The following is a 22,915-nucleotide window of genomic DNA, read 5'->3' as shown; positions in this document are numbered from 1 at the left end:
GGATGTTATCATTAATCCTTCTACCTCTCCACTCGACGTACTCCGGAGTTGTAGCAGAGGTAATAACTACCCCCTTTAATCGACAAGTCTTGTTCCGAGCACTAGAGATCTCACTGACCTTCCTCTTGTAGTCAGCTCCTTTATACATGAATTCACTCTGAACCAAACCGTAAGTTGCCGTATGAACTGTCTCAATCCATGTTACCTCAGCATAAGCAAAGGGGCATAACCAATGGCACCCCAAATTCCCAACAGAGGGACCCAATCAAAACTGCCACATCGGTAAAGAATCTCACCAGGAATCATCCATGGAGCCCTCCACTCTACGTCCTTTGATTGCAGATTCTGAAGTAGCGCTATCCAACTTTTTTCAGGAACATCAACTTTCCTAGTTGAAGCTGCTATGTCCTTCAACAGGGAGTAATCCTTGAAGAAGATCCGACAAACCACCCTATCTATCAAATGGAAGTGACTGTAGAACCAAGCTAAAAGTAACTGAGCACAACCATCAAACCTGCCCGCACTGGCCCTCCTACATGCATTCAAGGACCTGAATGTCTCCGCCAGAATCGCAGGAACAGGAGTGACCTACTTGTTATGTCGATGGAAGAGATCCGTGGTTGTCTCATCCACATATCCCAAGGCCTTGGGGAAAACCATCAATCTGTATAAGCTTAAGGCAAAAATGTCTACCCTCTTCGCCTCTTCTGGATGTATCTGGATCAGATCTTTCAAAGCTCCCCACAGAATGCACTTACGCTCACCCTTTTCCTTAATTCTAGCCATGATCCACTGCTCGCTCACCCCCGTAATGGTTATCAACTTCTTACCAAAGGTTGGGACACAAGCAGCTCGAGAATAAATCCTATCACACTGAAATCTAGGACACCGAAGTAAGGCGTGTATTCCTCCACAAGAGGCACTAAATCTACCTCCCCAAAGGTAAAACAATCAGATTTGGGTTCCAAATCGAAGCGAGAGCTCAAACAAGTTCTCATCAACCTGAATATCAAACAAATAGGGCAAATCTTCGACTTATCAGTAGAATGATTGCTTGGTCTCATTGCCCCATTGATCCCAAATCGCCTTAAGCTCCCGTAGAATTATTCTGTGACACCGATGCAGTGTAGTCGACAACTCCGACATATATCCCACGCTTATGCTATCCCTTTTCCTAGCTGAGTTTGCTCAGACCATCTATGGACGTTAGCGTTGCCCTCCACTCTATCAAGAAGTCTGTTCTCCATAATAAAACTTTCTAACTTAGAAACTGACTGTGAATCGATACCTTTTAAATGCGAAATGACATGCAATAAAAAAAAAGAAATAGTCAGTATCACATAATATTAATAAACTCAAGAATGATATGTGAAGGTAATATCTAAAGTATTATTCTAACTAAGTTGAGCTCTTACGGTTTTTCTATATGAGGTTTTAGTTCTAAAGTTGAGGTACCTGAACCAGCAGATTCCTCGATTCTCACCCATTATAGGCTTATTTGAATCGAGTTCAGATCAGGGGAATACATTTCCCTATGGTTACACGGAGATGAAAATCTCACGAAACCATAGGTACGGATGTATCCCAAAAGTGATCCACTATCCTGCACGGAGGCGAAAACCTCACGAAGGCGTAGTTTCTCACTCCCACTTAAGGGTGTGACCACAACAGTCATGCAAATGCAATGCGTATCAGAATATATAACATATGCAATAATACAAACACATGTAATGCAAAGAGGATTGAATTTTAAAATTTTTCAAATTTTTGACATTAAGTCAAAGGGTAATCAATTATACCGTTTGACTCTCTTATTAGTACCTAGTGGAGTCGCCAAGCTGTCGAAACCATTTTTAAATCAAGTTTTGGAAAATGGGAATCGACTTTAAGAAAAACAAAAACAGGAGTCGCCACCAATCTTTTTAGGTGTGATTGGATCACCTGATAAAATGTTTTGTTTTAAAACATTAATTTTGGTCTACGAAAGTAGAAAAAACAGATTCGGGAGTCGGTTACGTACGAGGAAGGGTTAGCACCCTCCTAACGCCCAAAATTTGGTACCTAATTGATTATCAAGTGTCTTTAATGTCGGAAATTTGAAAGTTTTAAGATGCAAACCTCTTTTAATTAAAATGTCTCAATTTTGAAAATTAAGGCTCACTTATTTCAAACGAGTCAAAACATCACATCCAATAAGTTAGGACGCAACATTTTAAAACCTTCAAAACTAAGCTCGTCTTTCAAAAATTTCTATCTCGAAACAACAAAACGCCATATCCAAGAAGTTAGGACACTATGTTTTGAAATCTCAAATAATTGTTTAAGTTTTGAAAACTCAAAATCACTTAGAAGGGTGCTTGACTATTCGAATTCAACGAGAAAAGTCGCAACCCAGTAAGTTAGGGCACTACCTTTCTCAAGTTTCCAAACATCAAGCATTGCCTTTTATTTTTATTTTAAAAACCTTGGAATATTATTTTAAATGACGTTTTAGGATGACATATTAATGCATCATGAAGCATAGATGTGCAAAATATTCTAACATTTCCATACAAACATAAATAATATCATTAAGACAAAACTAAATAACATGAACATACGCTTAATGAAAAAATCATACTAAGGTAAATATAAGATAATAAACAAATAAAAACATGAGTAAACTAAAAGAAAATCATAATACATGCAAAAATTATACAACAATATATATCATAAAATAGCACATAAAAGAAATAATTAAACATAGCATATAAAAAATGAAACTATGCACAAATAAGATAAATGACATACACTAAAAAATGAATAAATAGAACATTTACAAATTATAAAAATATAATGCAATAGTTCAAAATACATGAAATGATAATATAATATATATACATGCATAGAAAATATATATTTGAAAATAAACTATATAAAAGGTTAAATATTACAATATATAAAATACATAATCAAATGCATAAAATATAGGAATAAATATAAATATTTGAAAATGAAGAAATTAAAAATAAAAAGGGTTGAAAAACTAAGATAGACGAAGAATAAAATAAGAACAAACCACAGAGAGTAAGAACGCAAGAGGGAGAGAAATTTGAGTGAATGCTCTCAAGAATTCTTATTGCTTCCCAAAACTCAAGTCCTTTACAATGAAGGGAGAGGCCTCTATTTATAGTTGAACCTCCTCAAATCCAAAGGTACAGATCAATTACATCAACGGTTAAGATTAAAAGGTATCTACAAATTAAATCTCTAAGATTACAAAATCATATCTTCTAAGATTGCATATCATATCTAAGATTGCAATCATATCTAAGATTGTATCATATCTAAGATTGCATATCATATCTAAGGTTGCAATCATATCTAAGATTGTATCATATCTAAGATTGCATATTGAAGACTATATTTCCATATGAGTCAAGCTTGTAGATGGACCTTAAATCTTTTCAAGTAATGGGCCATTCCAATCTGGCCAAATTATATTTGTAATTCTGGATTGAACTTGGGCTTCAAAATAAATATTTATTTATCCATTTATCTGTTTTGCCCTTTTAAAGCCCGATCAAATTTGGGCTATTACACTCCTCTCTCAACTTTCTCTCTTTATTTCTCATCCATTTCCCTTTGTCCTCCTTTCGATTTCACCTCTTCTCATTTGGAGCAGCACTCAAGTTTTCATAGAAGCCTCGTTTCAACAAGAACAAGTGAAGAAGGAAGAGTGGAGCAAACCAGTCAAGCCACAGAAAAACACTGGATTTGCTTCTTGTTCCCTATCCTTTTTAATTCTGTTGTTGTTATGATGAACATGTCTTTGAATATTTGTGATATGTTTAATTTAATTGATATGGCTTAAATTTAATTCGTGTTAGGTTGATTGCATTTCGTCTACTTTATTTATTAAAATTGTGTTTGTGTTACCATAGGCCTCGTAAGATGTTTGATTAAGTAAAACCATGACTAAGTTATTCTTGCATTACGGTTGTATGGTAACTAATGAATTAATTATTTAAACGGATTGAAATTGTAATTAATTGACATGATACTTAATTTGTGCATGTTTAATCATCTAAGGTAGCTAAGGGTTAAATTAGCAATGGTATCGAGAGATACAATTGCCTTGTATAACTTGAAAGATTATTGTGATTAAACTGTTTCAAGGTAGGAATACATTGTTACCTCACTTAATCTTTTATGTGCTTATGAAGATTGAATTAATTGTTTGAATTGACATAGAGATATGTACAAGAGATTATTTTGATTTCATAAGTATTATGTGCAATAATATATTTGTCTATTAAAATTTGTTTAATCGGTTGAATTGACATAGAGATATAGTCAAGAGATGAATGGATTTTGGTAGGTAAGTATGTTCATAAGTTAGGAAATTACCGAGTTACCGTGAATTTATTCGTAACAACATAAACATGAGTTTAACCTAGCAAAATTATGTCATCTTGATTAAAATCATCTTTTGAAATCGTGCATTAGAACTTATTTTTTTTATTTTACTTTGTTTTTTTTTTTAGTTTTTAATCACCTTTCAAATCAAAATATTTTTCTTCACCAAAGTGTTTTAAACCGCATTCATAAATAATTCTTTTCACAATCCCTGTGGGTACGATAACTCATTATTTACTTGTCACTTTATTACTTGTTATGATTGTGTACACTTGCACTTTTCGATCGTTCCAGGTTTTTGGCACCGTTGCCGGGGACTATTTTAAAAAATAATTATTTGTGAATTTGTTAGTTTTGCATTTTGGTTTATTTTTCTATTCAATTTAAACTTAACTAATTTTTCTGTGATTATTTCAGGTGTTTATGAGTATTGACCGAATTATCGATTTACTCCTTGTAGACCCTGAAATTGAATGAACTTTCCGACAGCGAAGAGATAAATTTCAAAAATTTGAATCAAGGAAATGGAGCAGGCCTTGCTCAAAATCCTATCCTTATTTCTAATGACAGTGATAGAGCTTTAAGACAGCATGTCGTGCCAGTGTTTCATGATCTTAATCCAGGTATTAGGAGACCCGAAATTCAGGCACAACAGTTCGAGCTGAAGCCAGTCATGTTCCAGATACTTCAGACAGTGGGCCAATTCAGTGGAATGCCTATCGTAGACCCTCACCTACACTTAAGATTGTTTATGGAGGTGAGCAATTCTTTCAAGTTAGTTGGAGTACCTAAAGATGCATTGCGATTGAAGCTGTTCCCATATTCACTATGGGACAAAGCTTGAGCCTGGTTGAACTCATTGCCACCAAATTCAATTACCACATGGCAAGAGTTAGTAGAAAGATTCCTCATGAAACATTTCTCGTCTAGCAAGAATGCTAAGTTAAGGAACGAGATCACTGCTTTCCAACAATTGGATGATGAGTCCTTGTATGAGGCATGGGAAATGTACAAAGAGTTATTATGAAAGTGCCCTCATCACGGAATCTCACATTGCATCCAACTTGAAACATTTTATAATGGTCTCAACGCCCACATGAGGATGGTAGTAGACGCTTCTGCTAATGGTGCTCTCATTTCTAAGTCTTATAATGAGGCTTACAAAATCATTGAGAGGATTGCCAACAATAATTATCAATGGCCGACCAATCGAGCAGCGTCAGGAAGAAGAGTCACTGGAATACATGAAGTGGATGCTCTCACTTCACTCGCATCTCAAGTATCCTCAATATCTTCAATGCTTAAAATTTTTACCACTAATGGGTTTAATAATTTTTCAACACAGCCACCAAATCAATTTGAAAATGTAGCCTGTATCTATTGTGGGGAAGGATATTTGTTTGAAGAATGTCCATCAAACCCAGAATTCATGTATTACATGGGTAACTAGAACTAAAATCGAGGAAGGCAAGGACTGCAATCCAATTTCTATAACCCATCGTGGTGAAACCACCCTAATTTTTCCTAGAGTAACCAAGGGGCGAGAACGAGTAACCCAAACTAGATCGACCCAGTCACCTGGTTATTCCCAACAAGATCAAAAACCAACCCAAGGTGAACTGTCCAATAGCTTAGAGAATTTATTGAAGGCATACATGGAAAAAAATGATGCCACTCTAAGGAATTTAGAAATTCAAGTGGGCTAGCTTGCAACTGAACTCAGAAACTAACCATAAGGTGTCTTACTTAGTCATACAGAGAATCCGAGGAATCCAGGGAAGGAGCATTGTAAAGCATTGACATTAAGGAGCAAAAAGACATTAGAACCCAATATCATCGAAGTTGAAAAGGAGCCGGCTGATGCTCAAGACTCAGAAGAAGTTTAACCAAGTGTTGAAATCACAGTTCCACCAAAACCAGAATGGGTAAAATCCGACAAGATAACTTTAGAACCGACTAATTTCGATCAGCTAACAACTTCATTAGATGCAAAATTGCCACAGAAGGCAAAACAACTAATTCCAGTAAATAAACCTCCACCACCTTACCCTCAAAGACTTCAGAAGTAGAAGTACGAAATTCAATTCAAGAAGTTCTTAGATGTACTCAAGCAACTTCATATCTATATCCCGTTGGTTGAAGCACTTGAAAAAATGCCGAACTACGTCAAATTCATGAAGGATATCCTGTCAAAAAAATGAAGACTTGGAGAATTTGAGACGGTAGCCCTTACAAAGGAATATAATGCATATCTTTAAGACAAACTACCCCCAAAATTGAAGGATCCTGGATGTTTTACCATACCTTGCAATATTGGAGCAACATATTGTGGTAAAACATGATGTGAATTGGGTGCGAGTATCAACTTGATGCCCATGTCAATATTTAGGAAATTGGGGATAGGTGAAGTTAGACCTAGTACAGTTACACTTCAACTAGCAGATCGATCCTTAGCACACCCAAGAGGAAAAATTGAGGACGTATTGGCACGTGTAGACAAATTTATCTTTCCTGCTGACTTTTTTGTTCTAGACTTTGCAGTAGACAAAGAAATGCCAATAATCCTAGGAAGGCCTTTCCTAGCAACTGGAAGGACCCTTATTGATGTGCAGAAGGGCGAGCTTACTGTGCGTGTTCAGGATGATCAGGTAACATTTAATATTTTTAAGTCTATGCGATTTCCTAACACAATTGATAATTGTTCTGCAGTTTTCGATTTAGAGGATTTAATCGTGGAAAAGGAACTCAACTATATTGAGAACCCATTGGAAAAAATTTTGACATTAGACCCTCCAAGTGATGAAGAGGAGGATGAATACTTAGCTTTGCTAGAAGCTAATCAAAGGGGATTTAATATGCAATCCCACTTTGAATCTTTGGAGTTAGAGAAAAAGGACTATGCCCAACCAAAAGTGTCGATCGAGGAGCCACCTAAATTAGAACTGAAGGTACTTCTCTCACATTTAAAATATGTTTATTTAGGAAATGCTTCTACTCTTTTCGTAATTGTTTCAGCAGAATTAACTATTGAGTAAGAAGAGAAACTCATCTTGGTATTGAAACAATTCAAGAAGGCTATCGGATGGACCATAGCCAATATTCGTGGCATTAGTCCATCTGTATGCATGCACAAGATTATCCTGGAAGATGGAAAAAAAGGGACGATTGATGGACAACAAAGACTAAACCCTATCATGAAGGACGTGGTGATAAAGGAAATCATCAAGTAGTTAGATGCGTCTATAATTTACCCCATCTCAGATAGTTCATGGGTAAGTCTAGTCCAGTGCGTGCCAAAGAAAGGAGGTATTACGGTCATTGAACGAGAATAATGAGTTGATACAGACTAGAATGGTTACGGGATGGAGAATTTGCATCGATTACCAAAAGATAAACAAGACAACTAGGAAAGATCACTTTCTTTTGTCATTCTTGGACCAAATGCTAGATAGACTTGTGGGGTGAGACTATTATTATTGTCTCGATAGATACTCAGGGTATAACCAAATTACAGTAGCACTGAAAGATCAACACAAGACAACATTCACCTACCCGTACGGTACATTTGCATTTAGACGCATGCCATTTGGTTTATGTAATGCACTTGCTACATTTCAAAGATGTATGATGTCTATTTTTACTGACATAGTTGAAAAGTACTTGGAAGTCTTTATGGATGATTTTTCAGTATTTGGAGATACATATGATGATGGCCTAGCCAATCTAGCCAAGGTATTAAGGCGGTGCAAAGAAACAAACCTTGTACTCAACTGGAAAAAGTGCCATTTCATGGTACGTGAAAGTATTGTTTTAGGGCATCAGATAACGAGACATGGAATCGAGGTAGATAAAGTAAAGGTAGACATTATTGTGAAACTCCCACCTCCAACATTTGTAAAGGGTGTTAAGAGCTTTTTGGGCCACGGCAGTTTCTATCAAAGATTTATCAAGGACTTCTCCAAAATTGCTAAACCCTTATGGAAGTTATTGGAGAAAGACACGACCTTCAAATTTGATGAGTAGTGCTTAGGAGCTTTCAAAGATTTGAAGAGTCGGTTAGTTTCGGCACCCATAATTGTCACACCATACTGGGATTTTCAATTTGAACTGATTTGTGACGCAAGTGACTTCACGATAGGAGCTGTCATGGGCCAGTGAAGGAACAAAGTTTTTCATCCCATCTACTACACAAGTCGAACTTTAACAGGAGCTCAACTGAATTACACGGTAACAGGGAAAGAATTACTTGCTATTGTGTTTGCTTTAACAAGTTTTACTATTGTGTTTGCTTTTGACAAGTTTTGATCTTATCTTGTAGGTACCAAGGTGACTGCCTATACGGACCACTCGGCAATTAAGTATTTACTTGCCAAGAAAGATGCTAAGCTGAGACTGATTCAATGGGTACTTCTACTTCAAGAGTTCGATCTAGAAATTCAAGATTGAAAGGGAGTAGAAAACCAAGTAGCAGACCACTTGTCTAGATTGGAGCCGTAAGAAGGGAATTCTCCTCTTATACCAATTTAGGAGACATTTCCAGATGAACACATACTGAAGGTAAATCATGTCTGTAATAACCCTTGGTTTACTGATATTGCTAACTATTTAGCTTATGATTTGATGCCGATTGATAAGACGTATCATCAAAGGGAAAAGATTCTTCATGATGTGAAGTACTATTTCTAGGAAAAACCATATTTGTTTAAAAAGTGTGCAGGTCAAATGATCAGGAGATGCGTGGTAAAAGATCAAGTACATAAGATCTTATACCATTGCCACTCAGCTCCGAGTGAGGGACACTTCGGAGGTACATGTACTGTAGCCAAAGTATTGCAAGCTGGATTCTTTTGGCCAACACTATTCAAAGACTCATATACTTACATAAAGAGTTGTGATCGATGTCAAAGGATTGGAAATGTCACCAATAGAAATGAGATGCCTCCAACAAACATCATTGAGGTAGAATTATTCTATGTTTGGTGTATTGACTTTCTCGATCCTTTTCCTCCGTTCTTAGGCCACAAGTACATATTGGTAGTAGTAAACTATGTGTCTAAATAGGTTGAAGCCGAGGCATATTCGATGAGTGATGCTAAGATTGTGATGAAGTTTTTGTAGAAGCATGTATTCATAAGGTTTGGAACCCTAAGAGCCATCATCAGTGATGAAGGGTCCCATTTTGTGAACAAGTGGTTGAAATGGTTACTCGACAAACATAGAGTGAAGTACAAGGTTGCTACAGCTTACCATCCATAGACGAATGGGCAAACTGAACTGGAAAATAAAGAAATTAAAGGCATACTTGAGAAGGTAGTTTACCCGAACCGATGAAATTGGTCTAAAAGATTGGATGATGCTTTATGAGCTTACAGGACAGCATACAAGACACCTTTAGGGATGTCACCCTATAAGTTGGTCTTTGGGAAAGCCTGTCATCTACCCTTGGAGTTAGAGCGCAAAGGTTATTGGGCTCTTCAACAACTCAACTTGGACCTTAAGCTTGCTAAAGAGAAATGGATGCTCCAACTCAACGAGTTAGAAGAATTTCAAATGTCCTCATACGAGAATGCTAAATTACTTAATGAGAGACTTAAGAAATGGCATGACAAGCATATTCGAGTTTGAAAATTTGAAGCAGGTCAGCAAGTCATGTTATTCAATTCCAGATTAAGGTTCTTCCCAGGTAAGTTAAAATCACGTTGGTCTGGTCCATTTACGATTCATCAAGTTTATCCATACGGAGTTGTTGAACTTCAAAGTAAGGGAGGTAATTTTCGAGTCAATGCTCAGCGCTTGAAACATTACTGGGGAGATAAAATTGAACGAGATCAAATCTCGTTCATTTTATCGGATATTTAAATTTTACTGTTTTTCTTTTTAAGTAAATGATTTAGGGTATATTTTCGAGATTAGTATGTTTATATTTTCGGGATTAGTATGTTTATATTTTCGAGATTAGTATGTTTAAATAAATTCTGTCTAGGAGATTGGAACTTAAGCGGAACCGTTTGTGACCCCTCCAATCTTTCCTGGGAATTGATTTTAACATAATATTTCGAGAAATTATTCCCTAAATGGCAAAATAAATTTTTAGTTTTTCAAATAAAAGGGTCAATTTTGATCTAAGTTTTAAGTTGCAACTCAATTTCAAATTTTCTTTAAGTCTAGGTACTTAATTGAATTGTTTTCAAATTTTGGTTACTCTTTTGTAAATATTAAAAATTAGATGCCTCATTTTGTAAATATTTTAAGGCATCTAGAATAAATGTTTTTAATTTAATAAAAATGATAATTATTATTATATAATTCTATCCATTATAATATATATTAATTATTATCAACTTTGTATAGAATTAGGATTAGTTTTAATTTAAACATATTTTATTTAATAAGTTTTTATCTTTAATAAATTAATAACAAATAATAACTTAATTTGTCTTATGTTAATTATTAAATGTTGTTAACTTTATATAGGATTAGAACTTGGAATAATTTAATTATTAAATTGTTCTAAGAATTCTACTTCAATTCCTTCTCCCCTCATTATGAATACCACCAACCTTCTCCATTATTCATCAATCAAACCTACCATCTAAAACCCACCACATCACCTAGTGCCGCAGCTCCCTAGTAACAACACTGTCGACAGCACCAATCGGCTAGCACGCATCCAGTAGTAGCCTACGCACACAGGCACGCTAGCAGCCATTCCTTGTCACTACACCTATCGCCCATCCAGCACTAGCAGCTCACCAGGCCTGCTCCCGCATTGCCTGTAACATCCTGATTTTCGGGTTTTTCACGATTCCTGATATTTTAAGTAATTTTCTAAAATTTGGAATGTGATTATGGAATTCATAATTTGGGTGTGTAAATGGCCTTATGGAAGGCTTATGAGTTAGCCAAAACCCGGTTGAATTTTTAAATTTTGGACTTAGGAGTTAGGGGTTCGGCTAGGTGCCCTTATATTAAGTTGTGGGTAAAGTGTATCACAAAAGAGCTTTGGTAGAGTGGCAAGGGTGACGCCACTAAGCTCCTAAAAAGGTGGCGTGTGGAGCATAAGGAAGACCTGGATCGATTCCTGTGGTGGCAAATAAGATTATTTATTTTATGTGCAGGAAGGGTAAGTGTTGGAACCTAAGTGGATTCTGAAGAGGAGAGTTGGATCAAGTCAAACGCATGGATTAAGGAGGGATAAGGGAGAGATTTTAGAGATTTGAGAGAAGGATAGAGCTTAGCCGCTTGGAAGGGGTTAGAGAGGGAATTCAAGAAGGGTATTAGGTTAGTAATTTGGCATTAGGGTCTTAGCGTGTCGTTTTCTCCTTTGTTTTAGTTTTTTCTTCTTTTTCTTCCCGGCCGAATCTACCATCTTTCCTCTCATCTTTTCTCCTTTTCTTATTCAAAACCAGCCCATTACTTTCCTCTACTCATTTATTGTTCTTTCCTTAATCTCTACTTCTACCGAAATACAAAGAAAAGTCAAATCGGTGAAGATAGGGGTGCCGATTCTTTGTGACCAGCAACCTTTTCTTTTCTTTTTAATTGTTGGTGTCCAATTCCTTTGCCTTTTAGGCATCCGGATTCAAGAGGAGAAAGACTGTGGTAAGTGCTCAAACTCTAAACAATTCCTAGTGTAACTTTTGGCCAAAAGCCGAAACCCCTCTAGTTTAGGGAGGTGGCCGAATGTGGGTGTAGGCCTTATGGGGTCTTCTTTTAATATTTTTGTGGTTTATTTAGTGGAGGAGCAGCAAGGTGTAGTGTCGACTTGGAGTAGCTTGGATCACCGGAGTGGCTAGACCTAGTCATCAATCGCGACAAAGGTAAGATTCCTAAGGCCATTATGGATGGTGGCCGAATGTGTAAGTATTAGTATTAGATGATTTTTGGTTTGGTTCAATTATGGGAAGCTGATTGTTAATGGTGGATTATAGGAGAAATCGTGTAGGAGATCTCGTCGAGGAATACCGCCAAACAGGTGTGTAATGAACCCTTTTTCATAGTTTAAAGCGATAAATGCCGAAAAGCAGAAATGCCAAAACTCTGGCATTTCGAGGACTTGTGAGCAAGCGAACGCTCATTAGTCAATTAGATTCGTTGAGATGATGATCGTGAAGGTTGGAAAAGGTAAGAGCGTGATTTTTGGCATTCACGGTAAGTTAGGCCTCGAGGGGCTGAAATAGGGCCCAATGGGCATTCGGGCCCATTTGAGTAAAATTGGTAGAATATGGAAACTTGTTAAATTGTGCATAGAGACTGATAAAACCGTTATGGAATATAGGCTGAATAGGCCTAGATGACAAAATCGGCTAAGTAGGGCCATTAGGGGTTTTAGGCCCAATAACTCGATTTCGCTAAAAATGGGCCAAGATCACTGTTTGCACCTATGAATTGTTTGTAAGCATTAATGGACATGGAAACCCTAATTTTTGGTAAAATTACAAGATTACCCCTATAACATGAAAATGACCGTTTTGCCCCTAGGTAAAAATGACCATTATACCCCTAGGGTTTATGTATGATTTTAATACATGGGATTTTGATAAACATGGTATGTATGATATGCACATGACATGTATGATATGCACATGATATGTATGATATGCACATGATGTAATCATAAATGCATTGGGTTGGGTTTTATATGAATGGAGGAAGTGAAAAAGGGCTTATGCCCTAGTTATTAAAGGGCTTATGCCTCAGTTATCAAAAGGGCTTATGCCCCAGTTATCAAAAGGGCTTATGCCCCAGTTATTAAAGGGCTTTTTCCCCAGTTATTAAAAGAGGCTAGGCCTCCAGATATATGATAAAGCAGCTATGCTGCCAGTGGAGAGGTATGGCGGGGTGGGTCGAGTTAATCCCCACATGGTGTGCTGGTTGGTATGGGTAGAGAGTAGCGGAAGGTGGGTTGAGTAGTCTCCCCAAATGGGTTGCATTCTTTCATTGACATTACATGTGTTATAAAATGGGCCTTTGGGCCACAACGTTCTGAAGAAAGGCTTCGCCCAAGAATATGAAATATGGAAAGGCTTCGCCCAGTGTTATGAAATATGAATATGAAAAGGGCTATGGCCCAAGACATGTTGAGATTGGATGTGGGCTTAGGCCCAACAGTCGTTATTGTTTTGGGCTCGAAAGGGGCTTGTTGCACATCGAGTTTCCAAACTCACCCTTTTCCTTAACCTTGCAGGTGAGCCTTGATGTGGGGACTTGGTAGGAGGGGATTCAGAGTGGCCACGGTGATTGTCTTTGGACTTTTAAATAAGCGTTGGTTTTTTTAAATTTCCTTTAAAAATTATTTATTTTGGGTTGTAATAAGGCCATTCTAACTTTCCTTTTATTTCTTTTCAGACTATTTTAATTTTAATAACTTTAAAATTGGTTGATAATTATTCAAATGGGCTAGACTTAGGACGTGTTTTCAAAACGATAATTATTTTTAAAATATCTCAACGCCACGATTAATTGATTTATCAAAGACGCCCACTTAAACAAATTTAAACTCAAGATAACAAAGTGTGGCTATGGTTGTGGGCATGTCAGGATTGGATCCAATCAAAGAGCTTGGTACTTAAGCGACCTTCATGGCTCACCTCCTCCGCCTCAGATACCTACTCGGTGCCTAGCTTCCATACACTTTGTTAACTCAAAGAAAATATATGGCTTTTAAAACACTAAAACGAAACACGGATTTTTAACTCCAATGTGGCACGTCAAATTTGGCCATAACGTCTGGGCCGGGTTTGGGGTGTTACATTGCCACCTGCTCTCACACCCATCCGCACGACACATCAGCCCTACTACTCGCACCAACATCCTTAGCTGACAACCCTCCAACCTATCCAAAACTTGACCTCTTTTGATCTTTAATTATTTTTTAGGAGTTTTTAATTTTTATAAAAAGGGTGGTAAGACGAAATTTTCTCCTAAATTTTAATTATTTAATTTTTCAATTTATTAAATTATTAATAGTTTATACTAATTTAATTTTTGAGAAAATAATTGTTTTCCATCTTATGTTCAGGTTATTCATGCCTCGTAAGAGAACACGTGCCTCTGCCCAAATTGACGAATCACAAAACAAATTCCATTGTGAAGAAGCCAAAGCGAGATACGAGAGTATTTTCAAGAATCAACAGATACATCCAGAAAAAGGTTTTACACTGAAAGAAAGCAATTATATTGATTTCATGGCGCGCATTCGTCAGGTTGCTGAAACTCTCAATTGGGAGTTATTTTGTGAGAAAACACCTAGTGTGGATGAGGAATTGGTTCGTGAATTTTATGTGAATTTAATCTCAAGCAAATTGACAGAAGTTCCTGTTCGTGGAATCAAGGTACCAATAACCTCACATGCTATTAATGAATTCTTTCAATTACCTGATTTTAAAAATGACGAATATTCTTCCTTGATGAGCAATATTGAGCCTAAAAATCTGCAAGAAATTCTTGAGGAACTTACAGTTCCAAATTCCAAGTGGACTGTGTCAAAGTAAGGAATTCACACTTGTCGAAGAGAATATTTGACACCACTCGTGAAGGTATGGTTATATTTTATTTGATTTAGCCTTATGCTTATTTCACATGTGACTACAATTTCATTAGAGCGAATGGTCTTATTATACTCGATTTTAACTGGAAAGACCATTGATGTGGAAAAAATCATCCTAAGAGAAATGCGTAATTGTGCCACTAGGCGTTTTGGCCCAACTTACTTCCCTTTTACGACAAAAATTTTGTGCTTGAAAGCTAAAATTCTGGCAAACGTAAAGAAGACAGGTTATAGCCAGGGCACAATCACAGATTGGGACCTCTAGTGAATAGCTGAAGACTCTGTTTTACAGCAATGAGTTGAAGAAAGTGAGGATCCTGAAGAAGAAGAAAAAGAAGAAGATCCCACAGAGATCGAACCAATTCAATCAACTGAAATCCCTAATAAGGCAGAACTAATGGAACCAGAAGCTAAACTTTATGTCACAAATTCAATGTTCAGAACTCCATCGCAGTTGCAGCATATGCAGTGGCAGCAACAAGCTTACTGGAGATATTCAAAAATAAGGGATGACTCAATGATAAGCGCTCTTCCAAAAATATACAATGACCCATTTATTTTTGTGCCTGAGTTTCTAGATTTCATATTCGAACCATAGAGTCCACTATCGAAGAAAGAGTGAAGCGATTCATGCAAAAACAAAGATGATGGAGAAAAAGATGAGTCGAATTCGGAAGGACCTGCATATAAATAAACTGGGGGGATCTTGACTTTATTTTATTTTTTTTTCTTAGGCTATTTTAGGATTAAGTTCAATTAGGAATTTTTTATTTTGCATAATAAAACAAGAGGTGAAAATCGTTACTAAAAACGAACAAGTCGCAAAGTATAAAGTGTGACAATAGATATATACATGTCTAGGATTGGATTTAGAGAGAGCTTGGTACTTAAGCAATCAAATTAACTCACCTCCTCTTTTCTAAACTCCTACTTGGTGTATAGTATCTATTCACTTTTAACAATGAAGACATTGTTCATCTTAAGTAGGGGGACCGAAAAATTGAAATTATTTTCACTCAGAATAAAATTTTCTTTCAGTTATGATTAGGATATATTTTGTTCAATAATTTGAAATTTTGTTAAGTATGTTAAACTTTAGTATAAATAAAGTTCAATTATTTCAATAAATTTTTATGTTAGCTTAATAATGACATAAATGTATTTTTAATAAAGCATGGAAATCGTACCATAAAATTTTTAGCTCCTTAGGAAAGTTAAGCATGCATGAAAGTTTAAGTCTCTAGAATTGACTTAGTAGTTTCTTAAAGCGAAACCCTAGGAAGCATGTGAAGCTGGAAATGATCTAGGCAACTTTTGTTTGGACCGTTTGAGCCTTTCAAGCCAACCATGATGAATTTTTATCCCTTAAAACCCAACTTTGACTATATGGCCTACTTTTATTTTGACCCTTGCAATATTTAGCCATCACTTCTCTCTTAATTATCTTTTAATTATCCCAAACACTAGACACAGTACGATTCAGAACATTCTTTGAAAATAAGTTTGGGGGATTTGAAAAAAAGTATCGAATACTAAAAAAAAAATTGTAGTACATACAACAAAATGCTCGTGTTAAAAAAACGGAAAAAAAGAGAGAGCATATGTACTTAAAAGAAAATAGATGTACAAAAGAGCATGTGGAAGCAAAGTAAGTTGGTGTATTGAAGGTAGATATTCCAAAGGTCTGATTGAAGTTGAGTCTAGGGTTTTCTTAGCCTAATTTTATCTATCTTTTACCTACCCCTAGCCTAGCCACGTTACAACCTATTTAAAGACCTATTGATTCAAGTTTCTATGTTACGTATATTAGTAGAGAGAAATTGCTATGTTCAACATATGAAGGCATAAGTTAAACTTAATGATTGCAGTTTAATCTCAAATAAGGGAATAAAATCAAATTGGTAGGGATTTAACATGTTTTTATTAGGAAGCATTTAGTCTATTTCTTCTATCATAAGAATGATTGAGATTAATTAGAATGATATGTATACATAAGTAGCATAAATGTCAAATTTCTTATTTTTGAGCATAAGTATACCGAATTCAGAATTTTGGGAAGAATGTTGTTTTGAAGGAATTTTTCAAAGGTGTTTTCGAGAAATTCTTTTCAATTTGTACATTACTCAGGACGAGCAATGAATTTAGTTTGGGGATGTGATAACACGAAAATATACACACTTTTTCATGCCCTTTTTAACTTAAATTCATGCAGTTTCAGTAAAATTATTGTCGAAAAATATATTGTAACGCCCCAAAATTCTTATTTTTTGTTTCTGTTAAAATGTGACACAAGTGTGTATCTGATTCAGGTGTTAAGTGTTTTGGGTGTGTGTGGGAGGTCCCAAGCTCAAGCCATGTCTTTGGCAAATTTTGGTTATTTTTGAAATTAAGCCCTATCTCTATTCAATGGGCTTATATTAAGTATTTGTAAAAAAAATATCAGAATGGGTCAGCTGGTCTGGTGGTTAAGTGGACTGTTAGGTTGCTGATGGTGAGGTGTTTGAATCCCGGCTTTAGAAAGGGTGTTATATTTTTGCTATGTTAGGGGATATAGCTGGGATTGAACTGAGATTTTGAGGCAGTTGAGATCATGCGGGTAGTGGGAGGAAATCAAGGTGATTTTTTGGTATTGTGTTTTTCTTTTTCATTCTTCTTTTTCTTTTTCAAAAAAATTCTCTCTATACCGAAATTGGGTTTTCTCAAAACCTTTCTGTGTTTTCTCCATCTTCTTCCTTCTATCGATTCCCTTTTCAATTCATCTTCATGTGTGCAACATTTGGTTTCACGTGGTCTTACATGGTCTTACATGTTATCTCATGTCGACAATTCTAATGTCATGACATTTGTATCCTATATGATTCCTAAGGCTCGTAGGGACTTTCAGATGTCATAACTCTGTCGATTCTTACTCGTTGTTGCTCATTTGACATTCATAAAAGTTCAATGACAAATAAACGTATATAATTCAATTCAATTCAATAATAAATGAGCATTTATAACACAATTTAAATACGTTTATTAGCATACGAACTTACCTCGATCGTTAAAACGACGGAACGGATCGACTAGTCCGATACTTTGTTTTCCCTCGTTCTAAATCCAAATCTCGTTTTTTCTCAACCTATATAATAACAAAATTTACTTATTTAATCATTAATTCATTCAATTTAACACAATTTACACATTTTGGCAAAATTACACTTTTGCCACTATTATTACACATTTTTGCAATTTAGTCCTTATCACATAAAATTGCAAATTCATGCAATTAAGGACAAGCCCATGCTAGCTGAATTTTACCCATACTACTAGCAGCCCATATTTTTAGTTTATTCACACATCTAACCATGAATTTTACACTTTTCTCAATTTAATCCTTAATTCACACTTTTTGTCAAAAGTCACTTTATAAAACTTGTATATCTAGCTTCAAACATTAATAAACTATCATAAAGTGTCTAAATAACCAAGCATTCAACAATGGAATCATTCAAAATCTATAACAGTTTTAAAAATGAAGATACGGGCTAGCTAGATTAAGTACAACGAGCTCAAAAACGTAAAAATTATTAAAAATAGGGCAAAAACCACTCACCTATCAAGCTCTAAAGCTTGGATGAATGTATCCATGGCTTTTCTAGGTCAGAAACAGTTGAAGAAGATGATGGATACAAAATAATGACTTTGATTTTATTTATTTAATATTTATTAACCAATTTACAAAACTAACCTTTAATAACATCATAAATTTCAACAATACCAAGCCATAGAATTCCACTATCAACATTTATGGGATAATTACCACTTATGGACTCTAACTATTTAATTTCATAGACATTTAATACCTTTAACTTATAGAATTCAACTTTTACACTTTATGCGATTTAGTCCTTTTTACTGAATTAACAACTCAAACGGTAGAATTTCTTTACGAAATTTTCACATGAACATTCTATCATACTGTAAAACTTAATAAAATAATAAAATAAATATTTTGACTTTAGATTGTGGTCCCAAAACCACTTTTTTTATTAACCCTAAAAACGAGCTGTTACACTCCAAGATTGACTTGCGTTCTGGGTATCATCAGTTGAGGGTTAAAGAGGCTGATGTGTATAAGATGACATTTAGGATTCGTTATGGTCACTATGAGTTCCTAGTGATGCTATTTGGACTGACTAATGCACTGGCAGCTTTTATGGATCTGATGAACCGAGTGTTCTAACCCTACCTGGATCGGTTTGTGATGGTGTTTATCGATGACATATTGGTTTATTTAAGGACTGAGGATGAGCATGGCGAGCACCTTAGGATTGTTCTTCAAATTTTGAGGGAAAAGTAGCTCTATGCCAAGTTCAGCAAGTGTAAGTTCTGGTTACGTGAAGTAACATTTCTAGGTCATGTGGTGTTTGCTGAGGGGATTTGAGTCGATCCTTGAAAGGTTGAGGCTGTATTGGATTGGAAGCAACATAAGAATGTGTCAAAAATTTACAGCTTTCTGGGGCTGGCAGGTTATTACCAACGGTTTGTGAATGATTTCTCACTGATTGCAGTTCCCTTAACTAAGCTGCTATGTAAGGGTATACCATTTTTCTGGTTTGATGCGCAGCAAGAGAGCTTCGAGAAGCTCAAGACTGTACTAATTGAGGCTCCTGTTTTGATACAGCAGGAACCTGTAAAGGAGTTCACGGTTTATAGTGATGCATCACATGTCGGTTTAGGATGTGTGTTGATGAAGGATGGCAAGGTGGTAGCTAATGCGTCACGTCAGCTTAAGATGCAGGAGGCAAACTATTCAACACATGATTTGGAATTGGTCGCTGTAGTTTTTGCTTTAAAAATCTTAAGGCACTACCTATATGGTGAGAAGTGTGTCATCTACACTGATCACAAGAGCCTTAAGTACCTCCTTTCTCAGAAGGAGATGAATGTTAGGCAGTGTAGATAGGTTAAGCTACTTAAGGATTACAACAGTACTATTGAGTACAATCCTGGAAAGGCGAATATGGTGGCCGATGCATTGAGTTGTAGGGCTATGACAGATCTAAGAGCAATGTTCACTGGACTTTGCCTGTTCGATGATGGGAGTTTATTGGCTGAGCTGCAAGTCAAACCAATTTGGATTGAGCAAATTAAGGGTAAATAGCTAGAGGATGAGTCTTTGGGTCTTTAGTTCTGACAGATTGAGAGTGGTAGCACTGCAGACTTTGGGTTGAACTCTGAGGGTGTGTTGTGTTTCTGAGGCTGGATATGTGTGCCAAATGATTCAGATTTGAGACCGTCTATATTGAGAGAGGCGCATAGTAGCCCTTATGCTATGCATCCAGGCAGAAATAAGATGTGCTGAGACCTTTGTGAGTTATATTGGTGGCCAGGGTTAAAATGTGAGGTTATTAATTTTGTGGCAAGATGTCTGACATGCCAGCAGGTTAAGGCTGAGCATCAGTTACCTTCGGGTTTGCTGTAGCCGGTTAAGATTCCTCTATGGAAGTAAGAGCGTGTAACTATGGATTTTGTTAGTGGGTTGCCTCTAACACCCACTAAGAAGGATTCAGTATGGGTCATCGTGGATTGATTGACCAAGTCCGCTCACTTCATACCGGTTCGTACTAATTATTCTCTGCAGAAGCTGGCGAAACTTTATATTTCTGAGATAGTGAGACTACATGGGGCACTGATTTCGATTATCTCTGATAGGGATCCTCGCTTCATGTCTCGATTTTAGAAGAAGCTACATGATGCTCTGGGTTCAAGGTTGGACTTTTGTACTGCATTTCATCCTCAGACCGATGGTCAATCAGAGAGGGTGATTCAGATATTGGAGGATATGTTGAAGAGCTACGCTATTGATTTCTGAGGCAGTTGGGAAGATTATTTCCCGCTAGCGGAGTTCACCTATAATAATAGTTTCCAGTCTAGCACTCAGATGGCACTTTATGAGGCTCTGTATGATCGTAAGTGTCGCACTCCCTTGTGTTGGACTGAGCTAGGTGAACGACGTGTTCTGGGTCCTGAGTTGGTTTTTGAGATAGAGGATAAGGTTTGACTGATTTAGGGTTGTCTGAAAGCGGCTTCTGATAGATAGAAATCATATGTAGATCTGAAGAGATGCGAGATCGAGTATTCTGTGGGGGACTTTGTGTTTCTTAAGGTCTCTCCATGGAATAAGGTTCTAAGGTTTGGTCGGAAGGGCAGCCTGAGCCCTAGGTTTATTGGGCCATACCGGATTCTGAAGCGAGTGGGACCAGTTGCTTGCCAGTTGAAGCTACCTCTAGAGTTGGATCATATTCATGACATGTTCCACATCTCTATGTTGAGGTGCTACCACTCTGATCCTACTTACATTTCCCTGTTGAGGAGAATAAGGTTAGGTCTGATTTGACCTTTAAAGAAGAGTCGGTTTAGATTTTGGATCGCGACATAAAGGTTCTAAAGAGGAAATCTATTCCTTTAGTGAATGTGCTGTGGTGGAATCATAGCACTAAGGAGGCCACGTGGGAACCTGAGGATGCAATGCGTCAGCAATATCTTCATCTGTTCTGATCAGGAAAATTTTGAGGCTGAAATTTTCTTTTAGGGGGTAGAGTTTAACGCCCCAAATTCTTATTTTGTTTCTGTTAAAATGTGACACAAGTGTGTATCTGGTTTAGTAGTTAAGTGTTCTGGGTATGTGTAGGAGGTCCCAAGTTCAAGCTATGTCTTTGGCAAATTTTGGTTATTTTTGAAATTAAGCCCTATCTCTATTCAATGAGCTTATATTAAGTATTTGTAAAACCATATCAGAATGGGCCTACTGGTCTGGTGGTTAAGTGGATTGTGAGGTTGTTGATAGTTAGGTGTTCGAATCCCAGCTTTAGTAAGCGTGTTCAATTTTTGCTCTGTTAGGGGATAGAGTTGCGGTTGAACTGAGATTCTGAGGAAGTTGAGATCATATGGGTAGTGGGAGGAAATCTAGGGGATTTTGTGGTATTTTTTTTTCTTTTTCATTCCTCTTTTTTTTAAAAAAAATTCTCTCTGCCGAAATTGGGTTTTCTCAAAACCTTCCTGTGTTTTCTCTATCTTCTTCCTTCTGTCAATTCCCTTTTCGGTTCATCTTCTTCTGTGCAACGTTTGGTTTCGCGTGGTGGTTGGTAAGTGCTATGAAAGTTTGTGCTATGGTTGGATATTCGATTTTGATAACAATTGTGTGATTATTTGTTTAGGAGTAGATCTAAAGGCTGGAGACGTCACATCGGGACTATAGTTACGCGTTATCATTGTGCATATTGTATGTTTGCATTGCATTGGGTTGGGATGATGATATTTGGAGGAAGTATACTGAAAGGCTTTAAGCCTAATATCTGGCAACTCAGCTGCAAATTATTGTTTATGTGCCACATTCGGTACTACCTGGAGTGTAGGGATGGGTGGGTTGATTTAATCCCCACATGGAGTGTAGGGTTGGACGAAGATGCTGTGTAGAGGCTGGTTGGGTAGGACTTTGTTACTAATTACTATATGCATGACTATTACTATGATAGGCTACGACCCTAGTGCATAACTGATATTTGATACTGGACTGAAATAAGCTAAGGCACAAACTACTACTGAAACTGTAATGGGCTTAGGCCTAGACTGCAATTGATTGTTTACTGCTAATTAATTGTATGCATGTTTCTATGGGGATTACACACTGAGTTTAAGTAAACTTACCCCTTCTGTTTAATGTGTACAGGTAATCACTAGACTTAGACGGATCGGTGGGGCGGAGGACTCAATGGTGACCACATGGTTTATTTTGGAACTACTTTACATTCTTTTATGGTTTTATTTTCTATTTCAGTTGAGGTATTTGGTTGTAATTTGGGACTTTTTGGACTGTTTACTTTAATTTCAGATTTTAAATTGTTTTCATAGGTTTTTAAACTGCCAAACTCAACACAAACTCTGTTTTATTAAAAATAACTGTTTTATTAAATCCGAACAGTT

The 22,915-nt window shown here is 36.6% G+C and overlaps 1 non-coding gene across 1 annotated transcript; it reads right to left on the bottom strand.

Moving 5' to 3' along the window:
- Positions 1–5,338: 5,338 nt before the first annotated feature.
- LOC128283049 (small nucleolar RNA R71) lies at positions 5,339–5,445 on the bottom strand. The gene has a single exon (XR_008273391.1). It is a non-coding gene; the product is annotated as a small nucleolar RNA R71 (small nucleolar RNA).
- Between the last annotated feature and the right edge of the window lie 17,470 nt (positions 5,446–22,915).

The sequence above is a fragment of the Gossypium arboreum genome, chromosome 10 (assembly GCF_025698485.1).
Source record: "Gossypium arboreum isolate Shixiya-1 chromosome 10, ASM2569848v2, whole genome shotgun sequence".
Classification (NCBI taxonomy): Eukaryota; Viridiplantae; Streptophyta; class Magnoliopsida; order Malvales; family Malvaceae; genus Gossypium; species Gossypium arboreum.
The sequence above is the reverse complement of the archived record's forward strand: the minus strand, read 5'-3'. Positions and strand labels throughout refer to the sequence as shown.